The sequence below is a fragment of the Electrophorus electricus genome, unplaced genomic scaffold, assembly GCF_041902795.1.
Source record: "Electrophorus electricus isolate QZ-2024a unplaced genomic scaffold, ASM4190279v1 Scaffold84, whole genome shotgun sequence".
NCBI classification, from domain to species: Eukaryota; Metazoa; Chordata; class Actinopteri; order Gymnotiformes; family Gymnotidae; genus Electrophorus; species Electrophorus electricus.
Window position 1 is genome coordinate 386041 of NW_027658801.1, and position 4874 is coordinate 390914.

Here is a 4874-nt window from a genome sequence, read left to right on the forward strand (position 1 = left end):
CGCCAGGAAGAAAACAGACTTCCCATACGCCACAATCCCCTCGCCCCGCACCCGGACGGGGGATTCAGCGCTGGGCTCTTCCTCTTCGCTCGCCGCTACTGAGGGAATCCTTGTTAGTTTCTTTTCCTCCGCTTAGTAATATGCTTAAATTCAGCGGGTTGTCTCGTCTGATCTGAGGTCGCTCCCGAGTTCGCTCTGGAGGGTTGCCCAGAAGCGTGAACACCGCCGGGTTAGGGGACGAGTCCCTTTTCACCCGGGCTAACGAGACACAGGTCGGGACGTCACGGACGTGCCACGGACAGGTCGGCCCGTAAGGAAACGCCAGAGGCAGAGCCACCCGAACCCCCCCCCCCCACCCCCCCCACCGGGGGAGGGGGGGGGGGAACGCATGTAACAACACCTCCCTCCGCTCGCGCACGTAACGGAACAGAACAGACACCTTTCCGTGATCCGCCTGCGCAGGGGGTGAGAAAAGAAGCGAAAACGTGGGCAGCCAAAGCGGAGAGAACCCACCGGCAGCCACGCTCGCTTCTTTCTCGGGCGCAGGGGACCACGTTCCTGGCCAGGCCAGGAGCGGAGCCGAAACGAACCGAAACGAACCGAAGCGGGGGAGGAGAAGCTTGTGCACGGAGAACGGGCACTCAACCGCAGCGAACCCACCGACCGGATCTCACCGAGACAGCGACCGGGAACCGTCTGCTTTTAGGAAGACGGAGGCCAGGGGGCACCCCCCACCTACGAACCTCCAACCGCGGTCCCGCCTGAGAAGGCAGGTCCGACAGATAGGAATAGCGACCCTCAGACAGGCGTAGCCCCGGGATGGACCCGGGGGCCGCAATGTGCGTTCGAAATGTCGATGATCAATGTGTCCTGCAATTCACATTAGTTCTCGCAGCTGGCTGCGTTCTTCATCGACGCACGAGCCAAGTGATCCACCGCTAAGAGTTGTACTCTTTTATTTCAGGCTCAGTTTAGGTCTTTCACCACGACTACAAAGACAGGTTTAAAAGGTTTCACCAACCGGTCAGGCGCCCCCGTCTGCGAGTGTTGAAACGGGCGCGGGGGTTGCGCTTTGCCCACACGCCCACGTGGCAGACGAGTCAGTCTTTGAACCGCGGCCCTCCGCGCCCGCCCCGTCGACCCCTCGAAGGGGTGGAACTCACGTAGCGTGGGCCAAGCCCTAGGTACCTGCCGGGGGTCCCCCTGAGACTCCTTTCTGAGAGAGAGAAGCAGGGGAACCGGCTGCGCCACCCACCACCACCACGCCCCAGGGACGCCGGTGGGCGGACGAACACAGAAGGGCCATGGCCTGCCCCACGAGGAGCAGCGCTCGCACCCCCCCCGGAAAGTCCGCTCGTCAGCGAGCAAGGGGACGGGGATGAATGACAAGGACAACAAAATAGGAAAACCCCTCCGCGGTGGACGGAGGCAGCGGCCGTGCGAGCGAGAGGGAGGGCGCGGGACGGACCCGTACGACCCGCTCGACTCGCAGGCGCTTCTCCTGCCGGCAAGGTGAGGGGAAACCGGCCTTCGCCCCGACGGGCGGGACGCCGAGTTTTTTGAACGACGCGTCTCTCGCGCTGGAACCCAGAGAATACCGGGGCCTGCGGGGGGGGGGTGCTGAAGGACGACGCGGAGGAAGAGGCGGAGGACGAGGAAGGGGTGGGAGGGACTAGGCTCCTCCTTTATGCCTTCTGGTCCAGCCTGACCTGCAAGCGACCACGTGTAACAGCAACCCCGAAGACCCTTTCGACCCTGGGCCCCGACGCGGGGGGACGGCGAAGTCGAGGGGGTCGGGAGAGGAGGCACGCCGGACAGCGTTACCCGTTAATGATCCTTTCGCAGGTTCACCTACGAAAACCTTGTTAACGACTTTTACTTCCCTCTAGATAGTCAAGTTTGATCGACTTCTCGGCGCTCCGCCAAGGCCCGCGAGGGAGCCCCGGCGGGGGCCGATCCGAGGACCTCACTAAACCATCCGATCGGTAGTAGCGACGGGCGGTGTGTACAAAGGGCAGGGACTTAATCAACGCGAGCTTATGACCCGCGCTTACTGGGAATTCCTCGTTCATGGGGGAATAATTGCAATCCCCAGTCCCCATCACGAATGGGGTTCAGCGGATTACCCGCACCTCTCGGTGTAGGGTAGGCACACGCTGATCCAACCATTGGGGCGCGCGTGCAGCCCCGGACATCTAAGGGCATCACAGACCTGTTATTGCTCCATCTCGCGTGGCTGAACGCCACTTGTCCCTCTAAGAAGTTTGACGCCGACCGCGGAGGGCCGCGTAACTATTTAGCATGCCGGAGTCTCGTTCGTTATCGGAATTAACCAGACAAATCGCTCCACCAACTAAGAACGGCCATGCACCACCACCCACAGAATCGAGAAAGAGCTATCAATCTGTCAATCCTTTCTGTCCGGGCCGGTGAGGTTTCCCGTGTTGAGTCAAATTAAGCCGCAGGCTCCACTCCTGGTGGTGCCCTTCCGTCATTTCCTTTAAGTTTCAGCTTTGCAACCATACTCCCCCCGGAACCACAGACTCGTGGTTTCCCTCACGCTGCCCGGCGGGTCATGGGAATAACGCCGCCGGATCGCGGGTCGGCATAGTTTACGGTCGGAACTACGACGGTATCTGATCGTCTTCGAACCTCCGACTTTCGTTCTTGATTAATGAAAACATTCTTGGCAAATGCTTTCGCTTTCGTCCGTCTTGCGCCGGTCCAAGAATTTCACCTCTAGCGGCGCAATACGAATGCCCGGCCGTCCCTCTTAATCATGGCCCTGGTTCAGGAAACCCACAAAATAGAACCGGAGTCCTATTCCATTATTCCTAGCTCAGGTATTCAGGCGAGAAGCGGGCCCGCTTTGAAACACTCTAATTTTTTCAAAGTAAACGCTCCCGGCCCCGTCCGGACACCCAGCCAAGGGCATCCGGGGGGCACCGGGAGACAGGGTCTGAGACAGGCGGTGGCACGCCTCGCGGCGGACCGCCAGCCCACTCCCGACATCCAACTACGAGCTTTTTAACTGCAGCAACTTTAATATACGCTATTGGAGCTGGAATTACCGCGGCTGCTGGCACCAGACTTGCCCTCCAATGGGTCCTCACCCATGGGTTTAGGATACGCTCATTCCGATTACAGGGCCTCGAAAGAGACCTGTATCGTTATTTTTCGTCACTACCTCCCCGTGTCGGGAATGGGTAATTTGCGCGCCTGCTGCCTTCCTTGGATGTGGTAGCCGTTTCTCAGGCTCCCTCTCCGGAATCGAACCCTGATTCCCCGTTACCCGTGGTCACCATGGTAGCCGACTATGGTACCATCGAAAGTTGATAGGGCAGACATTCGAATGAGACGTCGCCGCCGCGGAGGGCGCGCGATCGGCCCGAGGTTATCTAGAGTCACCAAAGCGGCCGGGGGCCCGAGCCCCCCGGATGGGTTTTGGGTCTGATAAATGCACGCATCCCCCGAAGGGTCAGCGCTCGTTTGCATGTATTAGCTCTAGAATTACCACAGTTATCCGAGTAACGTGTGGAGCGATCAAAGGAACCATAACTGATTTAATGAGCCATTCGCAGTTTCACTGTACCGGCCGTGTGCACTTAGACCTGCATGGCTTAATCTTTGAGACAAGCATATGTTACTGGCAGGATCAACCAGGTAGTTTGCACCGTGGTCTGGGATGAACCACGAGTGACATCCGCCTCCCCTTCCGGGGGCTAGGAAGCAGCGGGTTGTAAGTGCGTGCGCCGTCAGGTCCAGACGCCATACAGGGCTACCCAGGACAGCTTCCGCGGCCAGTGTAAACGTGCTCGCGCACCGCCCTCTGGCCTTCGGACGCCGACCTCTCACCTTGATGCAAAGCTGTCCCATCCGGTCATGCCCGCACCGTACCCCGTCCACCTCCTCCGGAGGTGCGGACGGCCGACTCCAGGTGCTTTCGGCGTTCCCTCTCTTCACGCCGTTTTGATTTTCGTGGGCCGCTGGTGGGGGGACAAGGGAAAGACCTCGTCGAATTCCCTCCCCCCTAGCCTCGCTCAACCTACGTTTCGTGATGTAACCAAGAAGAGTGATTCGTGGGCCCAGGTAGGTTTGAAGAGGAGGCCAACAAAGCAGGGCACTCCCTTCCTCCCAAACCACAGACACCAGTATAGGACAACTGAGTAGACAGACTGGCCGTCTGAGTCTCCCCCAGAGAGTTCTGGGATGGGTTACAAATAACCCCCACCCCCCATCAGAGGCTTGACCCGCTAGAACCAGGGAGGATCTGTCAAAACCGCTCTCCACATCAGAAGTTCTGGATCAGCCGGGGCTGGTCGGCAGACGTCCACCTAAGGCCGTGGCCTAACCCCGTGTGGGGGGATAGCGCTCGCACCCTACACGTGGACACCCGCTCGTCAAATGGCTGGCTCCTCACTTACCGTAGGGGGAATGGTTTGCCTACCCCTGGCGGGTCTGGTACTCCACTCTACCAAACAAGGAAGCAACACACCAATAGACCCCTGCAACACCGGGCAGCTTTGGGCAGTGTCACTACACTCCTCCTTGTTCTTCACGTTCCTTCCGTGGTGATTTTTTTTTTTTTTTCGTGGCCATTGCCGTGCATGGCTTCCCCATCGCTTTGCATGCTCTCCATTGCCTCGTGCTGCTTCACCATTGGTCTCACCTGGAGACCGAAGCCGCTCTCCCAGTAACCCGATGGTACCTGGCCAGAAAACCCCGTGCCCGATTTCATCTAGGACAAGGGCCAAACCACAGACCGTGCCCGTCCAGGGTCAACCCCTGGTCGGACAGGCCTGGTGGGTCGATACCATGGATGTGGCAGGCCGACGAGAATCCACTGGTACATTTACAAACACGCCCACCCTGGT

At 59.3% G+C, this 4874-nt stretch overlaps 3 non-coding genes across 3 annotated transcripts in view; all 3 read right to left on the bottom strand.

Moving 5' to 3' along the window:
- LOC145656615 (28S ribosomal RNA) overlaps positions 1–181 on the bottom strand; it is a 4150-nt gene extending 3969 nt beyond the window's left edge. Inside the window, exon 1 of the ribosomal RNA XR_014122218.1 lies at positions 1–181. This exon is cut by the window's left edge and continues 3969 nt beyond it. This is a non-coding gene — a ribosomal RNA (28S ribosomal RNA).
- A 611-nt stretch (positions 182–792) lies between these two features.
- Positions 793–947, bottom strand: LOC145656629 (5.8S ribosomal RNA). The gene has a single exon (XR_014122232.1). It is a non-coding gene; the product is annotated as a 5.8S ribosomal RNA (ribosomal RNA).
- An 881-nt stretch (positions 948–1828) lies between these two features.
- Positions 1829–3666, bottom strand: LOC145656651 (18S ribosomal RNA). Its single transcript, XR_014122254.1, has one exon. It is a non-coding gene; the product is annotated as an 18S ribosomal RNA (ribosomal RNA).
- Positions 3667–4874: the final 1208 nt, after the last annotated feature.